The 19,437-nt window shown below is 45.8% G+C and overlaps 1 protein-coding gene across 7 annotated transcripts in view; it reads left to right on the forward strand.

Moving 5' to 3' along the window:
• The window catches only part of CHRM2 (cholinergic receptor muscarinic 2), a 187,464-nt gene that overhangs the window by 46,989 nt on the left and 121,038 nt on the right, over positions 1 to 19,437 (forward strand). The window contains exon 4 of one of the 7 annotated variants that reach the window (XR_010794736.1): positions 14,845 to 15,094. The exons of 5 other annotated variants lie outside the window; for them this stretch is intronic. The gene's annotated coding sequence lies outside the window, so the exon portion shown is untranslated. Of the gene's footprint in view, positions 1 to 14,844; positions 15,095 to 18,224; positions 18,265 to 19,437 lie in introns of those variants that run through there. One more of the 7 variants, XM_066633839.1, reaches the window with a different exon arrangement.

Genomic DNA, 19,437 nt, shown 5'->3' on the forward strand with positions numbered 1-19,437 from the left:
TTCATTGTTGCTACTAGTCAGAGCAGACAGGCAAAATATAAGACCTCCCAGCACTCGAGGCACAGTGTCAAAGGCTGCACCCCCCCCCCCCCCTGGCCTGGCAGTATGGCAGATCTCCAGTGCTCCTCCTCTTGCTCTCTGCTTGCAGAAGAGAAGAAAGTAATGGAGTGGAGTAGGAAGTGTGGAAGAGAGGAGTGTGGTGGGAGAGAGCATCTCATTGTCTTCTCTTCCACACTTCCTGTTCTCCTCTTCTTTTGCATCTCAGGAAGAGGGGGAACAGTAGAGTTGGGCAGGCAGAAAGTCCCCCCACATTCTCCTGCCTAAGGGAACCGCCTCAGTCGGCTTCATAGATAACTTTTTTTCATTTAGTGAACAAGAATATATAGTGAGATCTTTGCAACCTGTAAGCAATTTTGGTGAGTCTCAGGGTTGAGCAGCCTGTGTTATCCTTGGATTTAATTGATTTCCCCTATTAGAATAAATGCATCATACAAAAGAAAAGTGCTACGAGCTTCGAGGGCAGATTCATTTCTGAAAATAATGCCTCGGCTTCTTCGAACGATAGCTTATTGTATTCTTGCAGTCTATTTTTCTGGCATCAGCTGAAAGGAAATCATTATGGGGTCTTGGGGAGGATATATTATATATATATCATCACTTGTACTCCCACACAGGCAATCTTCTCTGCTCTGTTTTTCTTCTTGGGTGCAGGCCAGCGAAATATTCCTGCCGAAAACCCACTCGGAGATAGAGACAACCATCACTGTCTTTTTCATGACCCTGTTTGGCGCAACAAGCCTTGATTTGCAAATGTTTCCTGTTCTCCTGGCATGGATCAGTGCTACCGTAATAAAAAGGGGAAAGAACAACAAGAGATTGGTGTTGGTGGTGGGGACTATCCAAGTCAGACATGCCACATGAGAGGAGCACAATCCCTGCCCACCTGTAGTGCAAAACACTGTTCATCTCTTGCGTGAGTGTGGTTCTCCACACATGGAAAAGAGAGGGTTTGTGTTGTGCAGAGTCAGACCAGTGGGTCAATTAACTCGCTATAGTTGACACTGGCTGGTGGCAGACTCCAGGGTTGCCAACAAAGTTTTTAGACTCCCTTCCTGGAGGTGCCGGGCTTGAAGCTCAGTCTGTCCTTGTTCAAAGCCAATGCTCTTCTGCTGAACTCCAGCCCCTTTGGCCCCAAAGCTGTGACCCCAAGACTGTGAGCAGCATGCATAGAAGGGAGATGGAATGGGGCTACTGGAACTATGCAAGACATTAAATGATGTCTTGCTAAATGATCACTGCTAAGTGGGCAAAGATGCACCTTTTATATGATGGTTCTCTTACATTTAGCAAGGGGAGAGCACCTATCCCTCTCATAGCATCTTTTCAAGGAGCTGTTTTTTGGTGTTTGTGTATTTTTTTGTTTGTTCTGTGAGCCCTTTGAGGATGGGAAAACCATTTTTTCTTTCTTTCTTTTGCTGTGTAAACTGTTTTTCCAGACTCGCAGGTGCTGACAAATGATAGAGAAATTTTCATAATCCCCTTTCTCCACCACGGCTCTAGCATGCTCGACTTTTCTTCAGAGTAGCCCTAGGCAATCTAGATAGGGACTGCAGCGTAGGGGCTTCACACTTTTGCCTCCGCCATGGTCTCTGCCTAGATCACCCTCAGCAAGGGTGTCCCACGCCCTTTGTCCCAGGAGGGCAGGATTGAGTCATTCCTATCAAAAGTTTTTGGAGTCATACTTTGCTGCCCTCTCTCCCTAAAACAACCCCAGTGGCCTCTGTGCATTTGCCAGCCCCTTGTTCTCTGTTTCTGTCTTTCTGGTTTCATTCCTCTTGGATTATTTGTCTGTCTCTCTGCTTTCTTGAGAAAAAAAAGTCTCTATATTTTAGGCAGGGCCAGAGGTGATCTTTGTTCTCCTGTTTGCTACAGTTGACTAATTCTTGCCATGCATATGTTGACAGGTCCCTCTTCTCCCTTCCTGCCATTTGCCAGAAGCTTTGGCGTTTTACATGCAGGCTTTTTCCCTTCTGCTTTCCATTTTGGTTCCAAGAGCTTTGTTTAATGCAGTGCGCAGAGACAAATTGACGGCTGAGCAGCATTAAAAAGAGCTGAGTCAAAGGAGCAACGGTGCAAATCCTCAGGTTTTACCCCTTGTGAACAGAACAAAGATGACCCACTGATTGGCAGGGGGTCTTCCCTCTGTCTGTGAAGGACCCAACCCAGCTTTTGACTGCTATTCAAATTGCCAGAGGTCCAAGTACCCCAGAGCAAATATCTTGGCCTAAGGCAAGCTCTGTCCAGGCTGATTTTCTTTCCCTTGGCTTTTTCCTATACTTAGAAGATGTAACTTGACTTGAATCGTATTTTTTGTCCAGCATATCTTCCACCTCTTCACCAGGACTTGGTTTTGCCTCTTTCCCAGAGAGAAAGGGAGTCTACAAAGGGTTACCTGACAAACTTGCTTATACCCTATATTCCATGGTTTTTAAAAGGACCCCTAAATAAAACAACAACAACAACAACAAAAAAGCTATGCAGTCAGACAGCCAGCAGCAGAGTGGGGGCTATCCAGTGTTCTGCATTGAGTGCCACATGTATGATTATATGCCTCTGGGGCATAAGTCATGGGTGTGTCCTCGGTGCAAGGAGCTCCAGGCTCTCAGGGAACGCGTCCGCTCCCTTGAAGCCTTGGTGGCCGACCTGGAGAAGCGCAGGCAGCCAGAGGAGGACCGTGGGGAGACTTCTGGGGACGATCAGGCTTCGTCCCAACCTCAGGCGTGCAGCTCCTCGGCTGCCCGGGTGGGAAGTCTCGGGACTGGAGGACGTCATCCTGGAGAGGAGGGAAACAGTCCTCTAGGGGGGATCCCTTCTCCAGGGGATGGGCCCGTATCCGAGCGCACTCGGGATACTCCTCGGCGGGAGGGGGGTCGGGGGCTTCTTGTAGTGGGGGATTCAATTATTAGAAACATAGAGAGGGGGGTTTGCGACGGATGTGAGGACCGCATGGTGACTTGCCTGCCTGGTGCGAAGGTTGCGGACATCACTTCTCGTCTAGACAGGCTAGTAGACAGTGCTGGGGGAGAGGTAGCGGCTGTGGTGCATGTCGGCACCAACGACGTGGGCAAGTGTAGCTGGGAGGTCCTGGAGGCCAAATTTAGGCTTTTAGGCAGGAAGCTGAAAGCCAGGACCTCAAAGGTAGCGTTCTCTGAAGTGCTACCTGTTCCACGCGCAGGGCCAGCTAGGCAGGCGGAGATCAGGGGTCTCAATGCGTGGATGAGACGGTGGTGTAGGGAGGAGGGGTTTAGATTCGTTAGGCACTGGGGAACGTTTTGGGACAAGCGGGCCCTGTACAAGAGGGACGGGCTCCATTTGAACCAGAATGGAACCAGACTGCTGGCGCATAACATTAAAAAGGTGGCAGAGCAGCTTTTAAACTGATCCCTGGGGGAAGGCCGACAGGAGCCGAGGGGCATCCGGTTCGGGACTCCTCATCCCTATGGGATGAGGATGGGGAGGTTAGAGAACAACAAGACAAAGGCAGGGTAGGAGAAGAAATTGGGAAAGGTAGGGAGATGGGATGTGATAGACAGTTTGGCACAGTGAGAGGATGCGGGGACAAAGGAGCGAATAAGCAGCCCATCCTGGGGCATTCCGTGTATAAATGCTTTTATGCGAATGCCCGAAGTCTACGAGCAAAGGTGGGAGAACTGGAATGTCTGGTGACAAGGGAAAATATTGACATAGTGGGCATAACGGAAACCTGGTGGAATGCGGAGAATCAGTGGGATACCGCAATCCCGGGCTATAAACTCTACAGGAGGGACAGGCAGGGGTGTGTTGGAGGTGGGGTGGCCCTTTATGTTAAGGAAGGGATAGAATCCAGCAAAGTAGAGATTGAAGGTGGGTCCGACTCCACCGTAGAATCTCTGTGGGTTAAATTACCAGGCTTGTGCAGCGATGTAATACTGGGGGCGTGCTATCGTCCTCCAGACCAGAAATCTGATGGGGACCTTGAAATGAGGAAACAGATCAGGGAGGTGACAAGGAAGGACAGGGTTGTAATCATGGGGGACTTCAATTATCCTCATATTGACTGGGTCAATTTGTGTTCTGGTCACGATAAGGAAACCGGATTTCTTGACGTGCTAAATGACTGTGGCTTAGATCAGCTAGTCACAGAGCCCACCAGAGGACAGGTGACTCTGGATTTAATTTTGTGCGGTACGCAGGACCTGGTTAGAGATGTAAACGTTACTGAGCCATTGGGGAACAGTGATCATGCTGCGATCTGTTTTGACGTGCACGTTGGGGGAAGAATACCAGGCAAATCTCTAACAAAAACCCTTGACTTCCGACGGGCGGACTTCCCTCAAATGAGGAGGCTGGTTAGAAGGAGGTTGAAAGGGAGGGTAAAAAGAGTCCAGTCTCTCCAGAATGCATGGAGGCTGCTTAAAACAACAGTAATAGAGGCCCAGCAGAGGTGTATACCGCAAAGAAAGAAGGGTTCCACTAAATCCAGGAGAGTGCCCGCATGGCTAACCAGCCAAGTTAGAGAGGCTGTGAAGGGCAAGGAAGCTTCCTTCCGTAAATGGAAGTCTTGCCCTAATGAAGAGAATAAAAAGGAACATAAACTGTGGCAAAAGAAATGTAAGAAGGTGATAGGGGAGGCCAAGCGAGACTATGAGGAACGCATGGCCAGCAACATTAAGGGGAATAATAAAAGCTTCTTCAAATATGTTAGAAGCAGGAAACCCGCCAGAGAAGCGGTTGGCCCTCTGGATGGTGAGGGAGGGAAAGGGGAGATAAAAGGAGACTTAGAGATGGCAGAGAAATTAAATGAGTTCTTTGCATCTGTCTTCACGGCAGAAGACCTCGGGCAGATACCGCTGCCCGAACGGCCCCTCCTGACCGAGGAGTTAAGTCAGATAGAGGTTAAAAGAGAAGATGTTTCAGACCTCATTGATAAATTAAAGATCAATAAGTCACCGGGCCCTGATGGCATACACCCAAGGGTTATTAAGGAATTGAAGAATGAAGTTGCAGATCTCTTGACTAAGGTATGCAACTTGTCCCTCAAAACGGCCACGGTACCAGAAGATTGGAGGATAGCAAATGTCACGCCTATTTTTAAAAAGGGAAAGAGGGGGGACCCGGGAAACTATAGGCCGGTCAGCCTAACATCTATACCGGGTAAGATGGTGGAATGCCTCATCAAAGATAGGATCTCAAAACACATAGACAAACAGGCCTTGCTGAGGGAGAGTCAGCATGGCTTCTGTAAGGGTAAGTCTTGCCTCACAAACCTTATAGAATTCTTTGAAAAGGTCAACAGGCATGTGGATGCGGGAGAACCCGTGGACATTATATATCTGGACTTTCAGAAGGCGTTTGACACGGTCCCTCACCAAAGGCTACTGAAAAAACTCCACAGTCAGGGAATTAGAGGACAGGTCCTCTCATGGATTGAGAACTGGTTGGAGGCCAGGAAGCAGAGAGTGGGTGTCAATGGGCAATTTTCACAATGGAGAGAGGTGAAAAGCGGTGTGCCCCAAGGATCTGTCCTGGGACCGGTGCTTTTCAACCTCTTCATAAATGACCTGGAGACAGGGTTGAGCAGTGAAGTGGCTAAGTTTGCAGATGACACCAAACTTTTCCGAGTGGTAAAGACCAGAAGTGATTGTGAGGAGCTCCAGAAGGATCTCTCCAGACTGGCAGAATGGGCAGCAAAATGGCAGATGCGCTTCAATGTCAGTAAGTGTAAAGTCATGCACATTGGGGCAAAAAATCAAAACTTTAGATATAGGCTGATGGGTTCTGAGCTGTCTGTGACAGATCAGGAGAGAGATCTTGGGGTGGTGGTGGACAGGTCGATGAAAGTGTCGACCCAATGTGCGGCAGCAGTGAAGAAGGCCAATTCTATGCTTGGGATCATTAGGAAGGGTATTGAGAACAAAACGGTTAGTATTATAATGCCGTTGTACAAATCTATGGTAAGGCCACACCTGGAGTATTGTGTCCAGTTCTGGTCGCCGCATCTCAAAAAAGACATAGTGGAAATGGAAAAGGTGCAAAAGAGAGCGACTAAGATGATTACGGGGCTGGGGCACCTTCCTTATGAGGAAAGGCTACGGCGTTTGGGCCTCTTCAGCCTAGAAAAGAGACGCTTGAGGGGGGACATGATTGAGACATACAAAATTATGCAGGGGATGGACAGAGTGGATAGGGAGATGCTCTTTACACTCTCACATAATACCAGAACCAGGGGACATCCACTAAAATTGAGTGTTGGGCGGGTTAGGACAGACAAAAGAAAATATTTCTTTACTCAGCGCGTGGTTGGTCTGTGGAACTCCTTGCCACAGGATGTGGTGCTGGCGTCTAGCCTAGACGCCTTTAAAAGGGGATTGGACAAGTTTCTGGAGGAAAAATCCATTATGGGGTACAAGCCATGATGTGTATGCGCAACCTCCTGATTTTAGGAATGGGTTAAGTCAGAATGCCAGATGTAGGGGAGGGCACCAGGATGAGGTCTCTTGTTATCTGGTGTGCTCCCTGGGGCATTTGGTGGGCCGCTGTGAGATACAGGAAGCTGGACTAGATGGGCCTATGGCCTGATCCAGTGGGGCTGTTCTTATGTTCTTATGTTCTTATGTTCATGGTTCTTAGGCTATAGAAATTTACATCTGCCATCTAATCCAAGAGCTATCAGTCGCCCAGCTAATAACTTGCAGTTCCTAGCAAAGTCCATTTGCAAGGGAGGGCACCAGAATGAGGTCTCTTGTTATCTGGTGTGCTCCCTGGGGCATTTGGTGGGCCGCTGTGAGATACAGGAAGCTGGACTAGATGGGCCTATGGCCTGATCCAGTGGGGCTGTTCTTATGTTCTTATGTTCATTTTAAAATTCATTCTTCCTACAACTTTTGCTCCCTTCTCTTTCTGCCCTTTTCTTGGCTTCACTAGGACCTCCAGAAGACCTCCATAAAGTACATAAAAGATTTGTAGAGGTCTTCTGGATCCTGAATAGAGTTCTATAGAAAATCCTGAAGCTTGGACATGTGTGTTTCTAGACCATGTAATTGCAAACTTAGCAGTGCAAGCCCAGGCATGTCTACTCAGAAGTAAGCAGCATTGAGTTCAGTGGTGCTTACTCTAAGGTAAGTGTGTCTCAGAGTGCAGCCGAACTTGGTTAATATGCTCAATCTGTGGGTACAAATTCTGTAGCTACTGTTTTCCAAGAGGGAAACACATGCAAGTAGGTATGTGATACGCTCATGAATAAGTGCATGTAGATTGTGCTGGCAAAATATGTTTGGAGGCCAAAGTGGTGTTCACAACTAGTGTACCAGCAGTGTCCTGTCATGGCAGTGCCATCATGCAAGATTTTGTGAATCTCAACCTGGCAAGCCAGGAAGAAAAGTCTGCATGGCACCCCTGTGAGTGTGCTAAGACACCTTTGGGAACCACTGTCTTTGCCTAACCCAGTGGTGCCCAAACTGTGGGTTGGGACCCCCTGGTGGGTCACAACCTGATTTTTGGCAGGTCACGAAGCCCCACGCGGAACCTCCAATGAAAACACTGCTGATGGAAAGATCAGCTAGCTAATTGCCTCAAGCCCTGAAACTATTCAAAAATCAGATAGCTGCTAATTGCCCTGCAAAGAGCTCAGCTCCTGCAGTTTAAAAGGAACTCAGCTCTTGCAGTTTGCAAGGTTATGTAAATATAGGGAGATAAAATGCTTAAGCATTTTTTTTCTGATTATTATTATTTGTAATTAAAAAAATATTTCTTTCTAGATCTCTTTTCTAATGTCTCATAAAGCTAGGTCAGTGCCGATAGAGTGTCATTTTAAAAAGTGGGATCCAGTGCTAAAATGTTTGGGAACCACTGGCCTAACCAATCTCATTAGCTTGTTTTGAGGAATAACGTGTGGGGCATGATTTGGGTACACAAGTTCAGTTTCTGATTTGCTTGTATGTGCAGTCGGACTGCATCTTGTACATGATAGACTTGGTGCAAATTCAACTTTACGCAGTTGGCAAACTAAAAACAAAAACCCAGCAGTTTAAGTCGTGCATGCAGTTCTGCCCTCCATTCTACTTACTAAATATGTCCCCTGGAGGGAGTCTTGAGATTGGAGAATGAAGCATTCAGCCAGATCATGTAGTCATAGAACGGGAAGGGGGTCTTCAAAACCATCTAAATCAATCTCCTGCTTGAAGCAGGAAAACTTTCTGTAGAGCATCTCCTTTCAAACCTGAGCTTGGAGACCTCCAGCAAGGGAGTATCCACCACTTTCCTCGGTGATTGGTTCCATTGTCAAGCTCCTTTTACTGTTAACAACTTCTTCCTGATATTCTACCAAAATCTCCCCTCCTGCAGCTTAAGCTTTTTAGATCTTGGACTACTCTCTGGGGCAGTAGAGAACAAATCATTGCCCTCTTCCAAGTAACAGTCTTTCCATTTAAGACTTCTACTTTTCGGCTGTTTGAAGACTGCTAGCATGTATCCTAGTATGATATTGAAGCATCTTAATAGGGACTGTCTTCTGGTGGTATGGATGTGTTTATTTGCAGCAGCCTAAATCTTACTTTGGGGTGCACGTGTCCCATTTGTTGTTCATTTCCAGTGTATGCATATTGGAAATACTAGACTAAAGGCAGCCGATGTTACCTTGCACAAAAATGAAGCACTGGGCTTGAACAACGGTAGTGCATTGCAAAGGACAGCCTACCAGTGCTATGGTATGTTTTTTTTTTTTGGGGGGGGGGGGTCCCAAGGCTTATTTTGGGGGTACAACCACCCACTCCTTGATTCATTTATGCATACATTGGCAGCTCTTGATGGGTGGAGGTAGTATGCCCAAGAATGATTTTTGCCACAACTAAGCCTTTCAGCCAACTCTCCGCGCTGTAGTGCAAGGAACAAGGAGCCTGCATTTTCAAGCTACTTTTTCCTTTAGAAAAGGAAAGGAGCTCAGTTCCAAAGTACTTATTTTTTTATGTGATGAATTATTTGTGCCTTCAGATTGTGTACTTCCTGAGGAAATGTTTGTCTTTTTCTTTACACAAAGCATACAACCCTGTTCTCCCCCTTCCATATTAGCATCTCTGTCGATCTTCACTTTCCTTCTTCTGTTATTCCCCCTTCCAGAAAAATGGGCAAGTTTTCTTGAGGTGTCATTGCAAAAGCTGCCAGAACTAGGACAAAACTTAGTATTTGCTTTGTTTAGAAAATGGGTTAAAGTTCTTCCGAAGGCAGTCTTCTCTCCCCCCCCCCCCCCAAGTAAATCTGAACTGCTTGTTGTTTACTTCCTTCTGTCTCCAGGTCCAGAGATAGCAGTATCGGTTGCCAACATGAGTTTGCAAATGACACGCTTTTGTCGAAACAAGACTCTTGAGGCATGCTGTTTAAATGTGTCCTTACAATTGAACCTAGTGATTTCAGAAGATAGATGTGATCGAAAAGCATGATATCAGAGCCATCCTGGGGGTACACCAAGGACTGCACGTGGGTTACATGTGCATAAGTATTCTGTTCTGTGGCTCCATACCCCAAGCAGCTGAATTACTCCCAGTCCATGGCAAAATTCAGAGTTTGATTTCTTTTTCTGGCTCTATTCCAGAAAATTCCACTCCATTTTAATTTCCAGCCTTCACTCAACCGGGAGGGGTGTCTTAGCCAACATCTTATAATCCAGGCATCTCCAAACTTTTCAGTACAAGAGCCACATCGTATATTTTGACAGATTTTTGCAGGCTGGAAAAAAATAAGTTTGATAAATGAATGAATGAAATTTGAATGAATGAATAAGTTTTACTTGGAACTTTTTTTGTGTTAAGCATGATATGATTAAGAACAAAAGAGAAATGTGACAGTTACAAAGAAATAATGCCATGCTGAAACGGAGACATAAAATAATGAGAAAAATGTCAAACATTAGCAAATGCTTTGACAAAAAAAATCAGGTTTCTGAGGGCCAGATAAAATCTTGTGGCAGACAGTATGTGGCCCCCGGGCTGTAGTTTGGAGACCCTGTTCTAGTATTTATTTTATTTATTTATTACATTTTTATACCACCCTTCCTCCAAAGAGCTCAGGGTGGTGTACGCAACTGCTCCCCTCCTTTTGTCCTCACAACAACCCTGTGAGGTAGGTGAGGCTGAGAGAAAGTGACTGGCCCAAGGTCACCCAGGAAGCTTTGTGGCTGAGGGGGGATTTGAACCTGGATCTTCCAGGCCTGAGTCCACCTCCCAAACCAGTACGCCACCCTGGCTCTCTAGCTAGTTCCCACTGAGCAAATATAATTTACTAAAAAAAATTCTCTTGTCTTTTGTTTGCAGTCTTCTCACTTGATGGCCAGGACAGTATGATTCACATTTTTTATCCCGCCCTTCCTGTCAATGGGTTTAGGGTGGCCTACATTGGAGGGGGTTACTATTTCCTTCTTTGTTTCCCAACATCACTGAGAGGTAAATTAGGCTAAGAATGAGTGACTGACTGTCCTGACCCTGTGAGCTTCATGGCAGGGTTCCAACCCAGGTCTTCCCAGTCCAGCCCTTTAACCACTACAGTACTCTGACTCAATGGGAATGAGAGTAGTGACCAAATTTTACCTGGATCTTACTTGAAAGGTCTCACTCAAGTGAAACGTTCGTGAGAATTTTGAGGGAAGTCACAAGAATTTCAGTGAGATTAGGTAGATTTATCAAGGGCCTTTCTATACAACCGCTGGAGTTTTTGTTGATAGTAAAATTCACAAGAGAACTTCAGTCTGAAATCGTAGTCAGATTTAATGTTAAGGTCACGTGTCCTGCACTGAGAGGTTCATATCCACTTTGTGCCCATGCCACATCTGTTGGCTTGTTTTCTAAGGTGTAGACCCCTGGTCCTGCCCAGTGCACAGTTTTGTACTTGCAGAAAGAACTAAAGGAGAGAAGGGCAAACACATGCAAGAACCAAGCTTTATTCTAAATGCCAGCCGGTATACGCAGAAGTCAGGTCTGTTGGAATGAGTCAGAATGGGGCTTACGTCCAAGTCGGTATCTGTGTAGAAACAGGACCAAATTAAAAGCTGTGTGTAAAAGCAGAAGCATCTTGTAGTAAGCAAAAGGTAGCCATTAGGACCCTCCAATTCTGACTGGGTTGGTAGCGCAGGAGGAGGGAGAGGTTAAGTCTTTCTACCTGGCCGTTATCTGGTTAAAAATTCCCCCCCCCCATGCTAAGACCCACTTTGGGAGCAAATACATCTCAACTTGTCAACAGGAAAATGGCATGAGGGGAGAGGTCACTTTCCACTGCATTGTGGTCACAGTGAGGATTGGGCCCCCATGGTTGCTAAGAAGTGGCACACCTGGTTTTTAAGCTTCTATCTTGATGTTTTTAGCCAAATGTCTGTTTTGGCCCTGGGGCAACATGATCATCTCTAACGAGAGGTATGATCAAGTAAGGGCCCAATCCTATCTCCCATCAACCCACAGCATTCAGGGCTGCCAACAGAGCGCACACCGCAGGCTCTTTTGCTAGCATATGTCTGAGGAGACTTTTGGGGGTGGGATAGGATCTCAGTGTGCACAACTGCCACTGAGTTCCTTTTCTCCTGCCCCAAACCAGCCCTACCCTGATCTGTCCACAATACCTCTGATTTACTGGTGATGATGGGGGATGGAGGTGGGTCAACAGGCCGCTGTTGCCCAAGTGCAGCCTCTTGCCTTTTGTCCTGGTGGCCACAAGCTGCCAAACAGCAGTGCAGCTTTCCCACTGTTGGCTTGGGACTTAATGCTGATGGATCTATCAGCATAAGGCCCTAATAGGACCAAAATGTAGGATAGAACTGGTTGGTAATATGGAAAATTAATCTTGCCAGCAGTATCCTGCTGTGTGTGGCATTGTTTTGTGACAGATTATGGGAGTAGTAAATGTATTCCACTATAGCAGTGTTTCTCAAACTGTGGGTTGCGAGCTAATTCCTGGTGGGTCCCCATTCATTTCAATATTTTATTTTTAATATATTAGACTTGATGCTGCTATGGTATGTGACTGCATTTGGGGAAATGTTATAAACCTGTAGGTTTAACAAACTACTGTGTATATTCTTTTAACAATGATAGTAAATGGGACTTACTCCTGGGTAAGTGTGGGTAGGATTGCAGCCTAGGATTGTTAAAAATGTTCCTGCTTGATGTCACTTCTGGTCATGACATCAATTCCGGTGGGTCCTGACAGACTCTTATTCTAAAAAGTGGGTCCCAGTGCTAAATGTGTGAGAACCACTGCGCTAGAGGAAATGGAGTTTATGTTGATCACCCATTGCAGACACCTTGCTGTATTGTTCCATATATCTGAGCTCCTGCTAAGCTTCTCAGTGCACGGTTGAAATCTCTGCAATGCAGTCCTCCTATGGAACAGAGTGTTAGAATAACAGCAGCTCCTTGTGAGATTTATCCTTCCATGCAGTGACTTCCTCCCTTAAGCCCTTTCCACACTGATTGTCTGCCATGGGCCCCCTAAGGGGGGAAGCCCTGCAAGTTGCAAGAGAGTCTAGGGATCATTCTAGGGCATATGCTCTTATACATATGATTCACAGGGCTTTGGCCAGGGCAGTTAAACCTTGCCTACATCCACTGAGAATGTTCCTAAAGCAGGGCCGGGCAGATTTCATGCTGGCCTGATCTATTTTGTTTTTCACTAGAACCCTGAAGTCTACCAACTTGAGCCAGGTGCAATGGGCATCTGTAAAACCAGGTGTCTGTACGCACAGGAGTTCAGCCCAGGAGTTAGTTTTCAGTACCAGTGTTGGAAAGTAGGTGTAAAGCTGCTTGCAAGACCCTAGGAGGCAGCGTATTGTCCAGGAGGTTGATAACTTGGAGGCACCCTGAGTCCTGAGCTTTACTCTTGCCCTATTTTGCCCTTTGTCCCTTCGACCAGCCATATGGAGTCCACCATGCAAAGGGGAAAAAGCTAGGATTCCCTGATCCAAATCTAGGACCTGTACAGCCACTATACAGGTGCATGTTTGTGAACTGTTTACTGTTTTTATTGTGACTTTATGGTTTTTTTAAAAAAAATTTCTGTTGCTTTATGTTGTAAGCCGCTTTGAATGCCCTTTGGGGAGATAAAGCGAAGTAGAAATTTAGTAAATAAACTGTGAAGTAAAGTTCCTCTGACATCTTTTTATCACCACTGCTTCTGTTTTATTGTTGACACCAAGCTAGTGGGAGTTGGTGGCAAGCAGTCGGGGAAAAGGATCTTCTGCAGTATCACTCTGCTTGATTCAGACCTCTTTTTCCAACAACCAGAACTGAGCACACTGTCCTTTCACACCAAAATCAATTCCTGATCCCTTTTTTTTCATTACAGCCTCCTAATTCAAGGCACAGGGAGTCTTTTTGTTGCTGTTAAACAATTGAGAGAAACCCTTGGTGATTGACGATCACCTATGATCTACAGCAGGGGTGTCCAAACATTTTGGCAGGAGGGCCATATCATCTCTCTGACACTGTGTCGGGTGCCGGGGGGAAAAAAATAATTTACATTTAAAATTTGAATAACTTTACATAAATTAATTTATTAGAGATGGAACTTATACGAATGAAGGTCTTGCAGTAGCTCAAAGCCTATAAAAGGCCTTGCACAAAGCAAGGCCAGCCTTTCCTTCACTGCCACTGCTGCATCACAGACATGAAACAGCGAGTAGTGGAGGGAGCCCTCTTCCCACAGCTCAGGTGAGAGGTTGAACAGTCATCCTCACACTGAGAGCAGTTGTGTGGGGCTGGCACAGGCTCCAGCAAGTCTCTGGAGGGCCAGAGTCTCCTTGGAGACAGGGGGCACCCTGCGGGCCAGATTGGGAGCCCCTGAGGATCGCATGTGGCCCTCGGGCCAGGGTTTGGGCACCCCTGATCTACAGATACATCCTGATTGTCCTTCTGCTCTTCTCTCACCTAAAGCACATCTATTGAGCTACTCCAACTGTGTACTGCAGGGTGAGATTGGTAGTGGTAGGGAACCTATATTTCCAAGAATCTTGTCCACTATTCCTGGTGGAACTCTTGAAAACCCTTCAAGCAATCCCAGGGGTCCCAGGAAACAGTTTTTAGAAGCTCATTGATTTTGGGTTCCACCATCTAAGAACATAAGAACAGCCCCACTGGATCAGGCCATAGGCCCATCAAGTCCAGCTTCCTGTATCTCACAGCAGCCCACCAAATGCTCCAGGAAGCTCACCAGATAACAAGATAATAATCAGAGAACCTTCTGTGTAACCTCCCACTGGTTGAGGTGAGGCAGGTGAGGATGCTTGATAAGGCCTCTTGGGTGTTGGCACTCATCATTGGGAGATTCACTTGGTGCTGACCTTCCTCTCTGTTTGGTACTTGCTGAGGCACTTTTTATTTGCCCGTCTTTTTAGAGGGTTTAACCTTGAACACATCTTCTTATCTGGTTCTTAAAATCCAGGTGTACTCCGGTGTTCGCAGGAGTTCTGTTATGGAAACCCACAATTTCCCACAGTTACCTGAAACCGCAAATAACGGGGACACTCCACCCCTGCCCTCTGGAGGCTCTTCTGAGTCACACAAAGGCTGTGCACGTCTGCCCACAGCCTCTGCGAACCTTCAGAATGGCTGTTACAATGAAAAAGTCACTTCTGGTTTTGCCGAAAAACTGGAAGTGGCATTTTTAAGCCTTTAAAAGGCATTATGGGGGCTGGGGAAGCCACTGAGTGCAACTGAGTGCATGTGGATACATGAAACTGCAGATATGGGATCTGTGGATGCAGGGGCTCCCCTTAATGATTTTGCTGCTTTATCTTTGTGGGACTCTTGCCTTTTTAACTGATTATTTTAGGGCAGGAGGTCTGGTCTAGAGGGTAGAGCCTCCGTCTGCCTGAAGATAACATCCACAAGGTCGCCTGTTCGAGGCCACCGGCACCGTGCGACCTTGAAGCAGCTGACAAGCTGAAGCCGATCTGCTCTGAGCGTGGGAGGATGGAGGCCAGAATGTGAAACCAGATCAGAGTGAAACACCTGAACTGTTGTGGTTCTTGAAAGATAGAACCTTCTTTCAATTGTAAAAATCCCTACGGGGATTTAATCAGCCTGCCTATGTAAACCGCCTTGAATAAAGTCTTGAATAAAGACCAAGAAAGGCGGTATATAAATACCTATTATTATTATTATTATTTTGCTAATTTTATGTAATTTGTTTTGTGAGTTTTGCCCACAGAAACTATATTAAATGTACTGACTGCCATTAACAATGAGCTTCACCATCGGTTACTTGAAACATCTTCTACACAAACATTGTGGCCACTCTTTCTCAGCCTCTTCCCTGGCCTAGGTACCTCCTCATCCGAAGATAAATGAGATAAACAGATGTCTGCTTAAAATGGGGGGGGGGGGCGGAATCCTCATTGATAATGTATAAACCGGGGGGGGGGGGATGCAATGATTGCGATTCAAGTGCTACCCATAGTAAATTGTTTCTGCTGGCTTGCAGGAATATTTTGGAAAGATTCACATTTCAATCACCAACACATTTATGTGGAAATAAGTTCCATTGATTTCAATGTCATTTGCATCCACATAACTGTATCTAGGACTGCAATCCTTTTAGATTATTTAGGTTTAATACCGTTTGGGAATGATAATTACATAGTGAAGAGAATAAAAAGCCCCAGAGTGTTTTCCCTGAACAGTTTCTATAATGGCTGCATCTTCAGTTATATATGTTACAACAAATGTTTGAAATTTGCTAAATATCAGTATTCACCTGTGAATGCTGACAATCCAAGACAGCTTTATTCAAGATATTCAAGACTATTCCAGGTAACTTTATTTCAAACAGCTTTACATCTCTCCACTTTTGAGGCATACATTAGTGGTTGCTGGTCATCTTAGGTGACATTCACAAGTGTGTGTCTGGACATCTGCATGAAAAAGTTACATTTTGTGAATCTCCCCAAACTCAAAGTGTGGACATTCATCATAACTTACTGTATTTTTCGCTCCATAAGATGCACCTGACCATAAGACGCACCTATTTTTAAGAGGAGGAAAACAGGAAAAAAAAATATTCTGAACCAAATAGTGTAATAAAATATTTAATAAACTATAACAGAATAACATTTGAACCATCCCCCCCTTCTTAGGGTGAATGGGATCATAAACTGGCATGAAGATCCCCCCTTCATTAAGGTCCCCAACGTGCACTCTTTTTTGCAGTATTTGCTCCATAAGACGCACTTTTCCCCCAAAAAAAGTGGGGGGTGGGAAGTGTGTGCGTCTTATGGAGCAAAAAATACGGTAGACTGTATACTTGGCAGCACAGATATTCTACATGTCTACTGAGAAGTTCTAATGAGTTCACTAGGACTAACTCCCATTTTAGTAGGCATGGAACTATGGCCCAAGTGTTCTTTCCTGTTTAGTTGTCTTTTCTTCATTTTGCAAGTGTGGCATTTAAGGGGGGCACCAGGATGCAGGTGTGCCCCCCTGGGGCATTGGTGAGATACAGGAAGCTGGACTAGATGGGCCTATGGCCTGATCCAGCAGGGCTGTTCTTATGTTCTTATGGCATGAAATTTTATTAAAGATTATTAGCATAGTGGTACTGAGGGTGAGTTAAGGAGGGCAAGTGCCCCCCAGATCCCTTGCCATCCCCCCCTCAATTGCTGGACCTGTTGCTAAATCATAAGCTGAACTTTTTAATTGAAGGCTGTGATCTTAAGCATTTTTACCTGAAATATAACTCCATCAAAATCAATAGGACTTACTTCAGCAAAATATACAGGTTGAGACTAATGGTGGGTTCCATTCCAAGCACTCACGTGAATGGCAAAAAATGCACTATAGCAAATCAATTTAAAAAACAAAGTTTCTTTGCTGATTTGAAAAACAGCCTTGCTGACCTTTTGACTCTAAGATAAGAGTCCTTAAGAAGACAATCCATCAACCAGTCCTCCTCTTAAGAGTTTAGAAAGCTTCACTCAGCCCCTACCTTCACCAGTGCAAAGTGATCACCTTTCTTTCATGTGCTCAGGGGGAAGGGAGGGGTCTCCTGGAGAGAGAAGGATTGATGGATTGTCAGCCAGCTGCCCCCCTCTCTCATTAAGGAGGCTATTGTTAAAGGACTGTTCAGTTTTTTAAACTGATTTTAAAGGGGTGCAATTTCTCCAGAGATCAGCACATTCCTTCTCATTTGCAGGGGCCATTCGTGTTGAGTCAAATCCATATATAAAAAATCTGTGTATAAATAGGCGGGACCTGTATATAGGAAAGGAAGATTAAGGTGAAATAAGCAGTTATTTATCTTTCAGAATGAGTGGAACTAAGTTCACCCCCCTGAAATTATTCTCCCCTTCTGTGTACTCCAGTATATTTCTTTCTGGTGTCATGTTGATGATTAGGGTTAAAACCAAAGTCTGTGTTTAGAACAGGGGTGCTCAATAGGTGGATCGTGATCTACCGGTAGATCGCGAAGCAAAATGAGTAGATCGCGGAGTGCCGACCCCCCCCCCTTTCAGGTGCCTCTGGGAGGAAACGCCGGGAGTAAGGCCCATTGTACTCAATGGGGCTTACTCCCAGGTAAGTGTGGCTAGGATTGCAGCCTCACAGCCTAATCCTAGGCATGTCTACTCAGGAGTAAGTCCTGTTATACTCAGTGGGGCTCAAGGTACACCAACATACATTGTACACATAAATGTTATATGTTATGATGGCGCGAACATTGTAAAAAAACTCTGGTAGATCTCCGGGCCTTGCTGGATTTCAAAGTAGCTCTCGAGCCAAAAAAGTGTGAGCACCCCTGGTTTAGAACTATCAAGTGGTATAGCCACCCAGAACGATATGATCTCAGAATGCGGATGTATATAATTGTGACTGGGTTGGGTGGATGGGGAAGACCACGGGGCCTCTCAGGGCTGGGCACATCCTAGGGCTCACCCCTCTTAGAGCCTGAGGTGGCTTGCCAAATTCCTCTCTTACCTGATGATGTGCCAGCTTCTGCTCCTCTCACTCCTTAAATTGGAAAAGGAAGAGAAAAACAGAGTGGTCAAGGAGGTGTGCAGGAGAGGAGAGTAGTGGGCTTAGAGCATCATAGTCCAAAGTGGAAGCTGAAGACACGCTATCCCAATATTCTCCTCTCCACTCTTCCTTTTCCGCTCTGTCTCCCTCTTCCTTTTTCAGTTCAAGGAGTAAGAAGAGAAGGGAGCAATGGTGGTGAATGGTCAGATGGAGGTGGACATCCCTCCCCAGTCTGCTGCCTGAGGTGAGTTCTGAAGTTGGCTTCATGGATGGGCTTACCCTGGCTCCTGTACATCAAAATGCGCTGCTAGTGTTAAGACCCTCATCGTTGGTGTGACATTCTGTGTACCACAGTAGCTTTATTTTGCCTAGTCTCAATGCACCATTTTAAACGAATCTTCCCATTAGTAGTCAAAAGATACAAGAAACATGTGCATACCTTGTTAAGGTGAGTTGTGTGCCTGTCTACTAGAGCCAGGCTGTGTTGTTGTATCTCTGCAAATCTTGCTCAGATGTGTTTTTCTGCAAGAGAGGCTTCTCTGGCTGAGAGTTTCAAGCAGTTTTGGAGATGCACTGTATGCCCTGCTGCGCAAGCAATTTGGCATCTTGCGTAAAGGGTGAGGAGCAGATGGGGAGAGAGAAGAGCTACAGGCTTCATGTGGAAAAAATGCATTTTCCTCTGAAGATATTGAGGCCAACTGGATCTTCCCCCTCAATCAGCACTAAACAGGCTGTACCTGTTAGAGGGTCATGTTGTCACAGGAGAACTTCATCCACCTTCTCACCATATGATGTTCTTTAGATATATTAAGGTCTCTTTGCTACCCACCTTATTTCAGACACTCCAAAAGGGATTGATCTCACCCACCTAGATTCTGACTTGTTACAGGAGAGAAAATGGGAGGAAAGGATGCTCTTCCATGCTCCACCCACCAAATCGACTTTGCCTGTCTGAGTCATTGGAATAGGATGTCATACAATGACAGATTGTGCTGAGAAGGAAAGTTTAAGTGAGCTCCACTGTAGCTTGCAAACCCTCTCATCAAAGCTCATGCCACTGCTGTGCTGTGAGCTATGCTTGTCTCACCACTGGCAAGAACAGCACATGTTTTGCCTGTCTGCTCAGAAGGAAGTTCTGTTGCATTCAATGGGACTTACTCCTAGGTATGTATGCATAGGATTGCCGCCTGGATGAAGGTGAATTGCCGAAGTTCTGCTATATTCTTATATCGTAAGTTTCCATTGGGCAGAGTTGAGCTGGCTCATCAAAACTGTACTTTTTTAAAGAATTAAATTATGAATTAGCTTTCCTTTCCCCCCCCAGCTTGTGAGTAGATAGAGGGGGGGGGACTTCCTTATCCGCAGGCTTGGCATCAGAGGATTTGAATATATATGGACACCGAGCCCGTGCCTGTAG

Source organism: Tiliqua scincoides, chromosome 7 (assembly GCF_035046505.1).
Source record: "Tiliqua scincoides isolate rTilSci1 chromosome 7, rTilSci1.hap2, whole genome shotgun sequence".
Taxonomy (NCBI): Eukaryota; Metazoa; Chordata; class Lepidosauria; order Squamata; family Scincidae; genus Tiliqua; species Tiliqua scincoides.